The sequence below is a fragment of the Chiloscyllium punctatum genome, chromosome 38 (genome assembly GCF_047496795.1).
Source record: "Chiloscyllium punctatum isolate Juve2018m chromosome 38, sChiPun1.3, whole genome shotgun sequence".
Taxonomy (NCBI): Eukaryota; Metazoa; Chordata; class Chondrichthyes; order Orectolobiformes; family Hemiscylliidae; genus Chiloscyllium; species Chiloscyllium punctatum.
Genome location: NC_092776.1, coordinates 65133850 through 65153083, shown reverse-complemented (window position 1 = coordinate 65153083; position 19234 = coordinate 65133850).

Sequence of the window (19234 nt, the reverse complement as noted above, 5' to 3'; positions counted from 1 at the left end):
TCATTGAATCATTGATTTTCGTTCGATTCAACGATTCAATGAATGCAGTTTGTTTCATTGAATGAAAGCGTTAAGCTTGACACATTGAATGAATGAAAGTTGCTCTACTTATTGAATAGACAAGAGCAGCCTCTTTCATTGAATGAACGCTTGCATTTTCATTCACGAAATAAGCGTGTTAAGTTTGTTTCATTGAAACATTGAATAACATTTGATTGACTGAAACAATCATTAAAGTTTGATTCAATGAATCAAGAATGCAGTTTGTTTTTATTTAATTGAATGAATTAAATTGACACATTGAATTAATGAGAGAAGCTCTGCTCATTGAATTAAGACAATGCGTGAAAGTTTTGCCATTGAATGAATGAGAGTAGCTCTACTCAATGAATAGAAAAGTGCAGCCTCTTTCATTAAGTGAACGTATTTGGTTCATTAAACAAGTGAGAAACTTTTGTTCCATTGAACCAAGGAATAAGGATTGAATCATTGAATTATTGATTGTAGATTGATTAAGTGATTCAACGAATGCAGATTGTTTCATTGAATGAAAGCGATAAGCTTGACACAATGAATGAATGAGAGTAGCTCTACTCATTGAATTGACAGTGCAGCCTCTTTCATTGAAAGAACGTGTACAGTTTCATTCACTAAATCAGCGTGTTAAAGTTTGCTTCATTGAAACATTGAATAACGTTTGATGCATTGAAACAATCATTAAAGCTTGATTCAATGAATCAAGAATGCGAATTGTTTTATTGAATGAAAGCGTTATGCTTGAAACATCGAATGAATGATAGAAGCTCTACTCATTGAATGAAGACCTACAAGTTTGGTTCATGGATTGAATGTGTTCAATTTGATTGAGACATGAGTGAAGCTTTTGTGACATTGAATGAATGAGTAGCTGTATTCATTGAATTGACAAATGTAGTTTGCTTCATGATCTAAATGTGTGCAATTTGTTTGATTGAATCAATATGTTAAGAGTAACTCTACTCATTGAATTATTATCTGCAGTCTGTTTCATTGAATGAACGAGTGCAGTAGGATTCACTAAATAAGTGAGTTAGGTTTGGTCGATTGAAACGAGGAATAAGGTTTGAATCATTGAATCAATTATTGTAGTTTGATTTAATGATTCAATGAATGCAGTTTGTTTCATTAAATTTAATGAATTACATTCAGTCATTGAATGAACGAGAGAAGCTCTGCTCAATGAATAGAAACATGTAGCGTCTTGCATTGAGTGAACGTATGCAGCTTGGTTCACAAAATAAGGGAGGTAGATTTGTTTCATTGACCCAAGGAATAAGGTTTGATGCATTGAATCAATGATTTTAGTTTGATTTAATGATTCAATGAATGCAGTTTGTTTCATTGAAAGCGATAAGATTGACACATTGAGTGAATGAAATGAGCTCTTCTCATTGAATAGACAATTGCAGCCTCTTTCATTGAATGAACGCTTGCAGATTCGTTCACGAAATAAGCGTGTTAAGTTTGTTTCATTGAAAGATTGAATAACGTTGGATTCACTGAATCAATCATTAAAGTTTGATTCAATGAATCAAGAATGCAGTTTGTTTCGTTAAATGAAAACGGTGAGCTTTACACATTGAAAGTATGAGATTACCTCTACTCATTGAATTAAGACGGTCAATTTGGTTCATGTCGTGATAGTGCGCAGTTTGATAGAGACAGTGCGTGAAACTTGTGCCATTGAATGATCGAGAGTGCTCATTGAATAGACAAGTGCAGCCTTTTTCATTAAATGAGCGTGTGCAGTTTGGTTCACTAAGGAGATAGGTTTGTTCCATTGAAACAAGGAATGAGGATTGAATGATTGAATCATTGATTGTATTTGAATTAAATGATTCAATTAATGCAGATTATTTCATTGAATGAAAGCGATAAGATTGACACATTGAATGCTCTACGCATTGAATGGACATCAGTTTGCTTGATGGAGTGAATGTGTGCAGTTTGATTGAGACAATGTGTGAAGCTTGTGACAGTGAATGAATGACTGGCTGTATTCATTGAATTGACCAATGAAGTTTGCTTCATGAAGTAAATATGCGCAATTTGTTTGATTGAATCAATGCTTAAAGAGTAACTCTACTCATTGAAATATCATGTGCAGTCTGTTTCATAGAATGAACGAGTGTAGTAGGATTCACTAAATAAGTGAGTTAGGTTTGTTCGATTGAAACAAGGAATAATGTTTGATTCATTGAATCAATCATTGCAGCTTGATTCATTGCTTCAATGAAAGCAGATTGTTTCATTAAATTGAATGAATTAAACTGACAAATTGAATGAATGAGAGAAAGCTCTGCTCATTGACTTAAGACGGGCAGTTTGGTTCATGTCGTGAACATGTGCAATTTGATAGAGACAATGCGTGAAAATTGTGCATTGAATGAATGAGAGTAGCTCTACTCATTGAATGTATGAGTGCAGCCTCTTTTATTGAATGAACGTATATGCAGTTAGGTTTACAAAATAAGGGAGATAGCTTTATTTCATTGAAACAAGGGATAAGGTTTGATTCATTGAATCACTGATTTTCGTTCGATTCAACGATTCAATGAATGCAGTTTGTTTCATTGAATGAAAGCGTTAAGCTTGACACATTGAATGAATAAAAGTTGCTCTACTTATTGAATAGACAAGAGCAGCCTCTTTCATTGAATGAACGCTTGCATTTTCATTCACGAAATAAGCGTGTTAAGTTTGTTTCATTGAAACATTGAATAACATTTGATTGACTGAAACAATCATTAAAGTTTGATTCAATGAATCAAGAATACAGTTTGTTTTTATTTAATTGAATGAATTAAATTGACACATTGAATTAATGAGAGAAGCTCTGCTCATTGAATTAAGACAATGCGTGAAAGTTTTGCCATTGAATGAATGAGAGTAGCTCTACTCAATGAATAGAAAAGTGCAGCCTCTTTCATTAAGTGAACGTATTTGGTTCATTAAACAAGTGAGAAAGTTTTGTTCCATTGAAACAAGGAATAAGGATTGAATCATTGAATTATTGATTATAGATTGATTAAGTGATTCAACGAATGCAGATTGTTTCATTGAATGAAAGCGATAAGCTTGACACAATGAATGAATGAGAGTAGCTCTACTCATTGAATTGACAGTGCAGCCTCTTTCATTGAAAGAACGTGTACAGTTTCATTCACTAAATCAGCGTGTTAAAGTTTGTTTCATTCAAACATTGATGCATTGAAACGATCATTAAAGCTTGATTCAATGAATCAAGAATGCGAATTGTTTCATTGAATGAAAGCGTTATGCTTGAAACATTGAATGAATGATAGAAGCTCTACTCATTGAATGAACACCTACAAGTTTGGTTCATGGAGTGAATGTGTTCAATTTGATTGAGACATGCGTGAAGCTTTTGTGACATTGAATGCATGAGTAGCTGTATTCATTGAATTGACAAATGTAGTTTGCTTCATGAATTAAACGTGTGCAATTTGTTTGATTGAATCAATGTGTTAAGAGTAACTCTACTCATTGAATTATCATCTGCAGTCTGTTTCATTGAATGAACGAGTGCAGTAGGATTCACTAAATAAGTGAGTTAGGTTTGTTCGTTTGAAACAAGGAATAAGGTTTGAATCATTGAATCAATTATTGTAGTTTGATTCAATGATTCAATGAATGCAGTTTGTTTCATTAAATTTAATGAATTACATTCAGTCATTGAATGAACGAGAGAAGCTCTGCTCAATGAATAGAAACATGCAGCGTCTTGCATTGAGTGAACGTATGCGGCTTGGTTCACAAAATAAGGGAAATAGATTTGTTTCATTGACCCAAGGAATAAGGTTTGATGCATTGAATCAATGATTTTAGTTTGATTTAATGATTCAATGAAAGCAGTTTGTTTCATTGAATGAGAGCCTTATGCTTGACACATTGAGTGAATGAAATGAGCTCTTTTCATTGAATAGACATTTGAAGCCTCTTTCATTGAATGAACGCTTGCAGATTCGTTCACGAAATAAGCGTGTTGTTTGTTTCATTGAAAGATTGAATAACGTTGGATTCACTGAATCAATCATTAAAGTTTGATTCAATGAATCAAGAATGCAGTTTGTTTCGTTAAATGAAAACGGTGAGCTTTACACATTGAATGTATGAGATTACCTCTACTCATTGAATTAAGACGGTCAATTTGGTTCATGTCGTGATAGTGCGCAGTTTGATAGAGACAGTGCGTGAAACTTGTGCCATTGAATGATCGAGAGTACTCATTGAATAGACAAGTGCAGCCTTTTTCATTAAATGAGCGTGTGCAGTTTGGTTCACTAAGTAAAGGAGATAGGTTTGTTCCATTGAAACAAGGAATAAGGATTGAATGATTGAATCATTGATTGTAGTAGAATTAAATGATTTAATTAATGCTGATTATTTCATTGAATGAAAGCGATAAGATTGACACATTGAATGCTCTACGCATTGAATGGACATCAGTTTGCTTGATGGAGTGAATGTGTGCAGTTTGATTGAGACAATGTGTGAAGCTTGTGACAGTGAATGAATGACTGGCTGTATTCATTGAATTGACCAATCTAGTTTGCTTCATGAAGTAAATATGCGCAATTTGTTTGATTGAATCAATGCTTTAAGAGTAACTCTACTCATAGAAATATCATGTGCAGTCTGTTTCATAGAATGAACGAGTGTAGTTGAATTCACTAAATAAGTGAGTTAGGTTTGTTGGATTGCTGCAAGGAATAAGGTTTGAATCATTGAATTATTGATTGTAGATTGATTAAGTGATTCAACGAATGCAGATTGTTTCATTGAATGAAAGCGATAAGCTTGACACAATGAATGAATGAGAGTAGCTCTACTCATTGAATTGACAGTGCAGCCTCTTTTATTGAAAGAACGTGTACAGTTTCATTCACTAAATCAGCGTGTTAAAGTTTGTTTCATTGAAACATTGAATAACGTTTGATGCATTGAAACAATCATTAAAGCTTAATTCAATGAATCAAGAATTCGAATTGTTTTATTGAATGAAAGCGTTATGCTTGAAATATCGAATGAATGATAGAAGCTCTACTCATTGAATGAAGACCTACAAGTTTGGTTCATGGAGTGAATGTGTTCAATTTGATTGAGACATGAGTGAAGCTTTTGTGACATTGAATGAATGAGTAGCTGTATTCATTGAATTGACAAATGTAGTTTGCTTCATGATCTAAACGTGTGCAATTTGTTTGATTGAATCAATATGTTAAGAGTAACTCTACTCATTGAATTATCATCTGCAGTCTGTTTCATTGAATGAACGAGTGCAGTAGGATTCACTAAATAAGTGAGTTAGGTTTGTTCGATTGAAACAAGGAATAATGTTTGATTCATTGAATCAATCATTGCAGCTTGATTCATTGCTTCAATGAAAGCAGATTGTTTCATTAAATTGAATGAATTAAACTGAGAAATTGAATGAATGAGAGAAGGCTCTGCTCATTGAATTAAGACGGACAGTTTGGTTCATGTCGTGAACATGTGCAATTTGATAGAGACAATGCGTGAAAATTGTGCATTAAATGAATGAGAGTAGCTCTACTCATTGAATGTATGAGTGCAGCCTATTTTATTGAATGAACGTATATGCAGTTTGGTTTACAAAATAAGGGAGATCGCTTTATTTCATTGAAACAAGGGATAAGGTTTGATTCATTGAATCACTGATTTTCGTTCGATTCAACGATTCAATGAATGCAGTTTGTTTCATTGAATGAAAGCGTTAAGCTTGACACATTGAATGAATAAAAGTTGCTCTACTTATTGAGTAGACAAGAGCAGCCTCTTTCATTAAATGAACGCTTGCATTTTCATTCACGAAATAAGCGTGTTAAGTTTGTTTCATTGAAACATTGAATAACATTTGATTGACTGAAACAATCATTAAAGTTTGATTCAATGAATCAAGAATGCAGTTTGTTTTTATTTAATTGAATGAATTAAATTGACACATTGAATTAATGAGAGAAGCTCTGCTCATTGAATTAAGACAATGCGTGAAAGTTTTGCCATTGAATGAATGAGAGTAGCTCTGCTCAATGAATAGAAAAGTGCAGCCTCTTTCATTAAGTGAACGTATTTGGTTCATTAAACAAGTGAGAAAGTTTTGTTCCATTGAAACAAGGAATAAAGATTGAATCATTGAATTATTGATTGTAGATTGATTAAGTGATTCAACGAATGCAGATTGTTTCATTGAATGAAAGCGATAAGCTTGACACAATGAATGAATGAGAGTAGCTCTACTCATTGAATTGACAGTGCAGCCTCTTTCATTGAAAGAACGTGTACAGTTTCATTCACTAAATCAGCGTGTTAAAGTTTGTTTCATTCAAACATTGAATGACGTTTGATGCATTGAAACGATCATTAAAGCTTGATTCAATGAATCAAGAATGCGAATTGTTTCATTGAATGAAAGCGTTATGCTTGAAACATTGAATGAATGATAGAAGCTCTACTCATTGAATGAACACCTACAAGTTTGGTTCATGGAGTGAATGTGTTCAATTTGATTGAGACATGAGTGAAGCTTTTGTGACATTGAATGCATGAGTAGCTGTATTCATTGAATTGACAAATGTAGTTTGCTTCATGAATTAAACGTGTGCAATTTGTTTGATTGAATCAATATGTTAAGAGTAACTCCACTCATTGAATTATCATCTGCAGTCTGTTTCATTGAATGAACGAGTGCAGTAGGATTCACTAAATAAGTGAGTTAGGTTTGTTCGATTGAAACAAGGTATAATGTTTGATTCATTGAATCAATCATTGCAGCTTGATTCATTGCTTCAATGAATGCAGATTGTTTCATTAAATTGAATGAATTAAACTGACAAATTGAATGAATGAGAGAAAGCTCTGCTCATTGAATTAAGACGGACAGTTTGGTGCATGTCGTGAACATGCGCAATTTGATAGAGACAATGCGTGAAATTTGTGCATTAAATGAATGAGAGTAGCTCTACTCATTGAATGTATGAGTGCAGCCTCTTTTATTGAATGAACGTATATGCAGTTTGGTTTACAAAATAAGGGAGATAGCTTTATTTCATTGAAACAAGGGATAAGGTTTGATTCATTGAATCATTGATTTTCGTTCGATTCAACGATTCAATGAATGCAGTTTGTTTCATTGAATGAAAGCGTTAAGCTTGACACATTGAATGAATGAAAGTTGCTCTACTTATTGAATAGACAAGAGCAGCCTCTTTCATTGAATGAACGCTTGCATTTTCATTCACGAAATAAGCGTGTTAAGTTTGTTTCATTGAAACATTGAATAACATTTGATTGACTGAAACAATCATTAAAGTTTGATTCAATGAATCAAGAATGCAGTTTGTTTTTATTTAATTGAATGAATTAAATTGACACATTGAATTAATGAGAGAAGCTCTGCTCATTGAATTAAGACAATGCGTGAAAGTTTTGCCATTGAATGAATGAGAGTAGCTCTACTCAATGAATAGAAAAGTGCAGCCTCTTTCATTAAGTGAACGTATTTGGTTCATTAAACAAGTGAGAAACTTTTGTTCCATTGAACCAAGGAATAAGGATTGAATCATTGAATTATTGATTGTAGATTGATTAAGTGATTCAACGAATGCAGATTGTTTAATTGAATGAAAGCGATAAGCTTGACACAATGAATGAATGAGAGTAGCTCTACTCATTGAATTGACAGTGCAGCCTCTTTCATTGAAAGAACGTGTACAGTTTCATTCACTAAATCAGCGTGTTAAAGTTTGCTTCATTGAAACATTGAATAACGTTTAATGCATTGAAACAATCATTAAAGCTTGATTCAATGAATCAAGAATGCGAATTGTTTTATTGAATGAAAGCGTTATGCTTGAAACATCGAATGAATGATAGAAGCTCTACTCATTGAATGAAGACCTACAAGTTTGGTTCATGGATTGAATGTGTTCAATTTGATTGAGACATGAGTGAAGCTTTTGTGACATTGAATGAATGAGTAGCTGTATTCATTGAATTGACAAATGTAGTTTGCTTCATGATCTAAATGTGTGCAATTTGTTTGATTGAATCAATATGTTAAGAGTAACTCTACTCATTGAATTATTATCTGCAGTCTGTTTCATTGAATGAACGAGTGCAGTAGGATTCACTAAATAAGTGAGTTAGGTTTGTTCGATTGAAACGAGGAATAAGGTTTGAATCATTGAATCAATTATTGTAGTTTGATTTAATGATTCAATGAATGCAGTTTGTTTCATTAAATTTAATGAATTACATTCAGTCATTGAATGAACGAGAGAAGCTCTGCTCAATGAATAGAAACATGTAGCGTCTTGCATTGAGTGAACGTATGCAGCTTGGTTCACAAAATAAGGGAGGTAGATTTGTTTCATTGACCCAAGGAATAAGGTTTGATGCATTGAATCAATGATTTTAGTTTGATTTAATGATTCAATGAATGCAGTTTGTTTCATTGAAAGCGATAAGATTGACACATTGAGTGAATGAAATGAGCTCTTCTCATTGAATAGACAATTGCAGCCTCTTTCATTGAATGAACGCTTGCAGATTCGTTCACGAAATAAGCGTGTTAAGTTTGTTTCATTGAAAGATTGAATAACGTTGGATTCACTGAATCAATCATTAAAGTTTGATTCAATGAATCAAGAATGCAGTTTGTTTCGTTAAATGAAAACGGTGAGCTTTACACATTGAAAGTATGAGATTACCTCTACTCATTGAATTAAGACGGTCAATTTGGTTCATGTCGTGATAGTGCGCAGTTTGATAGAGACAGTGCGTGAAACTTGTGCCATTGAATGATCGAGAGTGCTCATTGAATAGACAAGTGCAGCCTTTTTCATTAAATGAGCGTGTGCAGTTTGGTTCACTAAGGAGATAGGTTTGTTCCATTGAAACAAGGAATGAGGATTGAATGATTGAATCATTGATTGTATTTGAATTAAATGATTCAATTAATGCAGATTATTTCATTGAATGAAAGCGATAAGATTGACACATTGAATGCTCTACGCATTGAATGGACATCAGTTTGCTTGATGGAGTGAATGTGTGCAGTTTGATTGAGACAATGTGTGAAGCTTGTGACAGTGAATGAATGACTGGCTGTATTCATTGAATTGACCAATGAAGTTTGCTTCATGAAGTAAATATGCGCAATTTGTTTGATTGAATCAATGCTTAAAGAGTAACTCTACTCATTGAAATATCATGTGCAGTCTGTTTCATAGAATGAACGAGTGTAGTAGGATTCACTAAATAAGTGAGTTAGGTTTGTTCGATTGAAACAAGGAATAATGTTTGATTCATTGAATCAATCATTGCAGCTTGATTCATTGCTTCAATGAAAGCAGATTGTTTCATTAAATTGAATGAATTAAACTGACAAATTGAATGAATGAGAGAAAGCTCTGCTCATTGACTTAAGACGGTCAGTTTGGTTCATGTCGTGAACATGTGCAATTTGATAGAGACAATGCGTGAAAATTGTGCATTGAATGAATGAGAGTAGCTCTACTCATTGAATGTATGAGTGCAGCCTCTTTTATTGAATGAACGTATATGCAGTTAGGTTTACAAAATAAGGGAGATAGCTTTATTTCATTGAAACAAGGGATAAGGTTTGATTCATTGAATCACTGATTTTCGTTCGATTCAACGATTCAATGAATGCAGTTTGTTTCATTGAATGAAAGCGTTAAGCTTGACACATTGAATGAATAAAAGTTGCTCTACTTATTGAATAGACAAGAGCAGCCTCTTTCATTGAATGAACGCTTGCATTTTCATTCACGAAATAAGCGTGTTAAGTTTGTTTCATTGAAACATTGAATAACATTTGATTGACTGAAACAATCATTAAAGTTTGATTCAATGAATCAAGAATACAGTTTGTTTTTATTTAATTGAATGAATTAAATTGACACATTGAATTAATGAGAGAAGCTCTGCTCATTGAATTAAGACAATGCGTGAAAGTTTTGCCATTGAATGAATGAGAGTAGCTCTACTCAATGAATAGAAAAGTGCAGCCTCTTTCATTAAGTGAACGTATTTGGTTCATTAAACAAGTGAGAAAGTTTTGTTCCATTGAAACAAGGAATAAGGATTGAATCATTGAATTATTGATTATAGATTGATTAAGTGATTCAACGAATGCAGATTGTTTCATTGAATGAAAGCGATAAGCTTGACACAATGAATGAATGAGAGTAGCTCTACTCATTGAATTGACAGTGCAGCCTCTTTCATTGAAAGAACGTGTACAGTTTCATTCACTAAATCAGCGTGTTAAAGTTTGTTTCATTCAAACATTGAATGACGTTTGATGCATTGAAACGATCATTAAAGCTTGATTCAATGAATCAAGAATGCGAATTGTTTCATTGAATGAAAGCGTTATGCTTGAAACATTGAATGAATGATAGAAGCTCTACTCATTGAATGAACACCTACAAGTTTGGTTCATGGAGTGAATGTGTTCAATTTGATTGAGACATGCGTGAAGCTTTTGTGACATTGAATGCATGAGTAGCTGTATTCATTGAATTGACAAATGTAGTTTGCTTCATGAATTAAACGTGTGCAATTTGTTTGATTGAATCAATGTGTTAAGAGTAACTCTACTCATTGAATTATCATCTGCAGTCTGTTTCATTGAATGAACGAGTGCAGTAGGATTCACTAAATAAGTGAGTTAGGTTTGTTCGTTTGAAACAAGGAATAAGGTTTGAATCATTGAATCAATTATTGTAGTTTGATTCAATGATTCAATGAATGCAGTTTGTTTCATTAAATTTAATGAATTACATTCAGTCATTGAATGAACGAGAGAAGCTCTGCTCAATGAATAGAAACATGCAGCGTCTTGCATTGAGTGAACGTATGCGGCTTGGTTCACAAAATAAGGGAAATAGATTTGTTTCATTGACGCAAGGAATAAGGTTTGATGCATTGAATCAATGATTTTAGTTTGATTTAATGATTCAATGAAAGCAGTTTGTTTCATTGAATGAGAGCCTTATGCTTGACACATTGAGTGAATGAAATGAGCTCTTTTCATTGAATAGACATTTGAAGCCTCTTTCATTGAATGAACGCTTGCAGATTCGTTCACGAAATAAGCGTGTTGTTTGTTTCATTGAAAGATTGAATAACGTTGGATTCACTGAATCAATCATTAAAGTTTGATTCAATGAATCAAGAATGCAGTTTGTTTCGTTAAATGAAAACGGTGAGCTTTACACATTGAATGTATGAGATTACCTCTACTCATTGAATTAAGACGGTCAATTTGGTTCATGTCGTGATAGTGCGCAGTTTGATAGAGACAGTGCGTGAAACTTGTGCCATTGAATGATCGAGAGTACTCATTGAATAGACAAGTGCAGCCTTTTTCATTAAATGAGCGTGTGCAATTTGGTTCACTAAGTAAAGGAGATAGGTTTGTTCCATTGAAACAAGGAATAAGGATTGAATGATTGAATCATTGATTGTAGTAGAATTAAATGATTTAATTAATGCTGATTATTTCATTGAATGAAAGCGATAAGATTGACACATTGAATGCTCTACGCATTGAATGGACATCAGTTTGCTTGATGGAGTGAATGTGTGCAGTTTGATTGAGACAATGTGTGAAGCTTGTGACAGTGAATGAATGACTGGCTGTATTCATTGAATTGACCAATCTAGTTTGCTTCATGAAGTAAATATGCGCAATTTGTTTGATTGAATCAATGCTTTAAGAGTAACTCTACTCATTGAAATATCATGTGCAGTCTGTTTCATAGAATGAACGAGTGTAGTTGAATTCACTAAATAAGTGAGTTAGGTTTGTTGGATTGCTGCAAGGAATAAGGTTTGAATCATTGAATTATTGATTGTAGATTGATTAAGTGATTCAACGAATGCAGATTGTTTCATTGAATGAAAGCGATAAGCTTGACACAATGAATGAATGAGAGTAGCTCTACTCATTGAATTGACAGTGCAGCCTCTTTTATTGAAAGAACGTGTACAGTTTCATTCACTAAATCAGCGTGTTAAAGTTTGTTTCATTGAAACATTGAATAACGTTTGATGCATTGAAACAATCATTAAAGCTTAATTCAATGAATCAAGAATTCGAATTGTTTTATTGAATGAAAGCGTTATGCTTGAAATATCGAATGAATGATAGAAGCTCTACTCATTGAATGAAGACCTACAAGTTTGGTTCATGGAGTGAATGTGTTCAATTTGATTGAGACATGAGTGAAGCTTTTGTGACATTGAATGAATGAGTAGCTGTATTCATTGAATTGACAAATGTAGTTTGCTTCATGATCTAAACGTGTGCAATTTGTTTGATTGAATCAATATGTTAAGAGTAACTCTACTCATTGAATTATCATCTGCAGTGTGTTTCATTGAATGAACGAGTGCAGTAGGATTCACTAAATAAGTGAGTTAGGTTTGTTCGATTGAAACAAGGAATAATGTTTGATTCATTGAATCAATCATTGCAGCTTGATTCATTGCTTCAATGAAAGCAGATTGTTTCATTAAATTGAATGAATTAAACTGAGAAATTGAATGAATGAGAGAAGGCTCTGCTCATTGAATTAAGACGGACAGTTTGGTTCATGTCGTGAACATGTGCAATTTGATAGAGACAATGCGTGAAAATTGTGCATTAAATGAATGAGAGTAGCTCTACTCATTGAATGTATGAGTGCAGCCTCTTTTATTGAATGAACGTATATGCAGTTTGGTTTACAAAATAAGGGAGATCGCTTTATTTCATTGAAACAAGGGATAAGGTTTGATTCATTGAATCACTGATTTTCGTTCGATTCAACGATTCAATGAATGCAGTTTGTTTCATTGAATGAAAGCGTTAAGCTTGACACATTGAATGAATAAAAGTTGCTCTACTTATTGAATAGACAAGAGCAGCCTCTTTCATTAAATGAACGCTTGCATTTTCATTCACGAAATAAGCGTGTTAAGTTTGTTTCATTGAAACATTGAATAACATTTGATTGACTGAAACAATCATTAAAGTTTGATTCAATGAATCAAGAATGCAGTTTGTTTTTATTTAATTGAATGAATTAAATTGACACATTGAATTAATGAGAGAAGCTCTGCTCATTGAATTAAGACAATGCGTGAAAGTTTTGCCATTGAATGAATGAGAGTAGCTCTACTCAATGAATAGAAAAGTGCAGCCTCTTTCATTAAGTGAACGTATTTGGTTCATTAAACAAGTGAGAAAGTTTTGTTCCATTGAAACAAGGAATAAAGATTGAATCATTGAATTATTGATTGTAGATTGATTAAGTGATTCAACGAATGCAGATTGTTTCATTGAATGAAAGCGATAAGCTTGACACAATGAATGAATGAGAGTAGCTCTACTCATTGAATTGACAGTGCAGCCTCTTTCATTGAAAGAACGTGTACAGTTTCATTCACTAAATCAGCGTGTTAAAGTTTGTTTCATTCAAACATTGAATGACGTTTGATGCATTGAAACGATCATTAAAGCTTGATTCAATGAATCAAGAATGCGAATTGTTTCATTGAATGAAAGCGTTATGCTTGAAACATTGAATGAATGATAGAAGCTCTACTCATTGAATGAACACCTACAAGTTTGGTTCATGGAGTGAATGTGTTCAATTTGATTGAGACATGCGTGAAGCTTTTGTGACATTGAATGCATGAGTAGCTGTATTCATTGAATTGACAAATGTAGTTTGCTTCATGAATTAAACGTGTGCAATTTGTTTGATTGAATCAATATGTTAAGAGTAACTCCACTCATTGAATTATCATCTGCAGTCTGTTTCATTGAATGAACGAGTGCAGTAGGATTCACTAAATAAGTGAGTTAGGTTTGTTCGATTGAAACAAGGTATAATGTTTGATTCATTGAATCAATCATTGCAGCTTGATTCATTGCTTCAATGAATGCAGATTGTTTCATTAAATTGAATGAATTAAACTGACAAATTGAATGAATGAGAGAAAGCTCTGCTCATTGAATTAAGACGGACAGTTTGGTGCATGTCGTGAACATGCGCAATTTGATAGAGACAATGCGTGAAATTTGTGCATTAAATGAATGAGAGTAGCTCTACTCATTGAATGTATGAGTGCAGCCTCTTTTATTGAATGAACGTATATGCAGTTTGGTTTACAAAATAAGGGAGATAGCTTTATTTCATTGAAACAAGGGATAAGGTTTGATTCATTGAATCATTGATTTTCGTTCGATTCAACGATTCAATGAATGCAGTTTGTTTCATTGAATGAAAGCGTTAAGCTTGACACATTGAATGAATGAAAGTTGCTCTACTTATTGAATAGACAAGAGCAGCCTCTTTCATTGAATGAACGCTTGCATTTTCATTCACGAAATAAGCGTGTTAAGTTTGTTTCATTGAAACATTGAATAACATTTGATTGACTGAAACAATCATTAAAGTTTGATTCAATGAATCAAGAATGCAGTTTGTTTTTATTTAATTGAATGAATTAAATTGACACATTGAATTAATGAGAGAAGCTCTGCTCATTGAATTAAGACAATGCGTGAAAGTTTTGCCATTGAATGAATGAGAGTAGCTCTACTCAATGAATAGAAAAGTGCAGCCTCTTTCATTAAGTGAACGTATTTGGTTCATTAAACAAGTGAGAAACTTTTGTTCCATTGAACCAAGGAATAAGGATTGAATCATTGAATTATTGATTGTAGATTGATTAAGTGATTCAACGAATGCAGATTGTTTCATTGAATGAAAGCGATAAGCTTGACACAATGAATGAATGAGAGTAGCTCTACTCATTGAATTGACAGTGCAGCCTCTTTCATTGAAAGAACGTGTACAGTTTCATTCACTAAATCAGCGTGTTAAAGTTTGCTTCATTGAAACATTGAATAACGTTTGATGCATTGAAACAATCATTAAAGCTTGATTCAATGAATCAAGAATGCGAATTGTTTTATTGAATGAAAGCGTTATGCTTGAAACATCGAATGAATGATAGAAGCTCTACTCATTGAATGAAGACCTACAAGTTTGGTTCATGGATTGAATGTGTTCAATTTGATTGAGACATGAGTGAAGCTTTTGTGACATTGAATGAATGAGTAGCTGTATTCATTGAATTGACAAATGTAGTTTGCTTCATGATCTAAATGTGTGCAATTTGTTTGATTGAATCAATATGTTAAGAGTAACTCTACTCATTGAATTATTATCTGCAGTCTGTTTCATTGAATGAACGAGTGCAGTAGGATTCACTAAATAAGTGAGTTAGGTTTGTTCGATTGAAACGAGGAATAAGGTTTGAATCATTGAATCAATTATTGTAGTTTGATTTAATGATTCAATGAATGCAGTTTGTTTCATTAAATTTAATGAATTACATTCAGTCATTGAATGAACGAGAGAAGCTCTGCTCAATGAATAGAAACATGTAGCGTCTTGCATTGAGTGAACGTATGCAGCTTGGTTCACAAAATAAGGGAGGTAGATTTGTTTCATTGACCCAAGGAATAAGGTTTGATGCATTGAATCAATGATTTTAGTTTGATTTAATGATTCAATGAATGCAGTTTGTTTCATTGAAAGCGATAAGATTGACACATTGAGTGAATGAAATGAGCTCTTCTCATTGAATAGACAATTGCAGCCTCTTTCATTGAATGAACGCTTGCAGATTCGTTCACGAAATAAGCGTGTTAAGTTTGTTTCATTGAAAGATTGAATAACGTTGGATTCACTGAATCAATCATTAAAGTTTGATTCAATGAATCAAGAATGCAGTTTGTTTCGTTAAATGAAAACGGTGAGCTTTACACATTGAAAGTATGAGATTACCTCTACTCATTGAATTAAGACGGTCAATTTGGTTCATGTCGTGATAGTGCGCAGTTTGATAGAGACAGTGCGTGAAACTTGTGCCATTGAATGATCGAGAGTGCTCATTGAATAGACAAGTGCAGCCTTTTTCATTAAATGAGCGTGTGCAGTTTGGTTCACTAAGGAGATAGGTTTGTTCCATTGAAACAAGGAATGAGGATTGAATGATTGAATCATTGATTGTATTTGAATTAAATGATTCAATTAATGCAGATTATTTCATTGAATGAAAGCGATAAGATTGACACATTGAATGCTCTACGCATTGAATGGACATCAGTTTGCTTGATGGAGTGAATGTGTGCAGTTTGATTGAGACAATGTGTGAAGCTTGTGACAGTGAATGAATGACTGGCTGTATTCATTGAATTGACCAATGAAGTTTGCTTCATGAAGTAAATATGCGCAATTTGTTTGATTGAATCAATGCTTAAAGAGTAACTCTACTCATTGAAATATCATGTGCAGTCTGTTTCATAGAATGAACGAGTGTAGTAGGATTCACTAAATAAGTGAGTTAGGTTTGTTCGATTGAAACAAGGAATAATGTTTGATTCATTGAATCAATCATTGCAGCTTGATTCATTGCTTCAATGAAAGCAGATTGTTTCATTAAATTGAATGAATTAAACTGACAAATTGAATGAATGAGAGAAAGCTCTGCTCATTGACTTAAGACGGGCAGTTTGGTTCATGTCGTGAACATGTGCAATTTGATAGAGACAATGCGTGAAAATTGTGCATTGAATGAATGAGAGTAGCTCTACTCATTGAATGTATGAGTGCAGCCTCTTTTATTGAATGAATGTATATGCAGTTAGGTTTACAAAATAAGGGAGATAGCTTTATTTCATTGAAACAAGGGATAAGGTTTGATTCATTGAATCACTGATTTTCGTTCGATTCAACGATTCAATGAATGCAGTTTGTTTCATTGAATGAAAGCGTTAAGCTTGACACATTGAATGAATAAAAGTTGCTCTACTTATTGAATAGACAAGAGCAGCCTCTTTCATTGAATGAACGCTTGCATTTTCATTCACGAAATAAGCGTGTTAAGTTTGTTTCATTGAAACATTGAATAACATTTGATTGACTGAAACAATCATTAAAGTTTGATTCAATGAATCAAGAATACAGTTTGTTTTTATTTAATTGAATGAATTAAATTGACACATTGAATTAATGAGAGAAGCTCTGCTCATTGAATTAAGACAATGCGTGAAAGTTTTGCCATTGAATGAATGAGAGTAGCTCTACTCAATGAATAGAAAAGTGCAGCCTCTTTCATTAAGTGAACGTATTTGGTTCATTAAACAAGTGAGAAAGTTTTGTTCCATTGAAACAAGGAATAAGGATTGAATCATTGAATTATTGATTATAGATTGATTAAGTGATTCAACGAATGCAGATTGTTTCATTGAATGAAAGCGATAAGCTTGACGCAATGAATGAATGAGAGTAGCTCTACTCATTGAATTGACAGTGCAGCCTCTTTCATTGAAAGAACGTGTACAGTTTCATTCACTAAATCAGCGTGTTAAAGTTTGTTTCATTCAAACATTGAATGACGTTTGATGCATTGAAACGATCATTAAAGCTTAATTCAATGAATCAAGAATTCGAATTGTTTTATTGAATGAAAGCGTTATGCTTGAAATATCGAATGAATGATAGAAGCTCTACTCATTGAATGAAGACCTACAAGTTTGGTTCATGGAGTGAATGTGTTCAATTTGATTGAGACATGAGTGAAGCTTTTGTGACATTGAATGAATGAGTAGCTGTATTCATTGAATTGACAAATGTAGTTTGCTTCATGATCTAAACGTGTGCAATTTGTTTGATTGAATCAATATGTTAAGAGTAACTCTACTCATTGAATTATCATCTGCAGTCTGTTTCATTGAATGAACGAGTGCAGTAGGATTCACTAAATAAGTGAGTTAGGTTTGTTCGATTGAAACAAGGAATAATGTTTGATTCATTGAATCAATCATTGCAGCTTGATTCATTGCTTCAATGAAAGCAGATTGTTTCATTAAATTGAATGAATTAAACTGAGAAATTGAATGAATGAGAGAAGGCTCTGCTCATTGAATTAAGACGGACAGTTTGGTTCATGTCGTGAACATGTGCAATTTGATAGAGACAATGCGTGAAAATTGTGCATTAAATGAATGAGAGTAGCTCTACTCATTGAATGTATGAGTGCAGCCTATTTTATTGAATGAACGTATATGCAGTTTGGTTTACAAAATAAGGGAGATCGCTTTATTTCATTGAAACAAGGGATAAGGTTTGATTCATTGAATCACTGATTTTCGTTCGATTCAACGATTCAATGAATGCAGTTTGTTTCATTGAATGAAAGCGATAAGCTTGACACAATGAATGAATGAGAGTAGCTCTACTCATTGAATTGACAGTGCAGCCTCTTTCATTGAAAGAACGTGTACAGTTTCATTCACTAAATCAGCGTGTTAAAGTTTGTTTCATTCAAACATTGAATGACGTTTGATGCATTGAAACGATCATTAAAGCTTGATTCAATGAATCAAGAATGCGAATTGTTTCATTGAATGAAAGCGTTATGCTTGAAACATTGAATGAATGATAGAAGCTCTACTCATTGAATGAACACCTACAAGTTTGGTTCATGGAGTGAATGTGTTCAATTTGATTGAGACATGAGTGAAGCTTTTGTGACATTGAATGCATGAGTAGCTGTATTCATTGAATTGACAAATGTAGTTTGCTTCATGAATTAAACGTGTGCAATTTGTTTGATTGAATCAATATGTTAAGAGTAACTCCACTCATTGAATTATCATCTGCAGTCTGTTTCATTGAATGAACGAGTGCAGTAGGATTCACTAAATAAGTGAGTTAGGTTTGTTCGATTGAAACAAGGTATAATGTTTGATTCATTGAATCAATCATTGCAGCTTGATTCATTGCTTCAATGAAAGCAGATTGTTTCATTAAATTGAATGAATTAAACTGACAAATTGAATGAATGAGAGAAGGCTCTGCTCATTGAATTAAGACGGACAGTTTGGTGCATGTCGTGAACATGCGCAATTTGATAGAGACAATGCGTGAAATTTGTGCATTAAATGAATGAGAGTAGCTCTACTCATTGAATGTATGAGTGCAGCCTCTTTTATTGAATGAACGTATATGCAGTTTGGTTTACAAAATAAGGGAGATAGCTTTATTTCATTGAAACA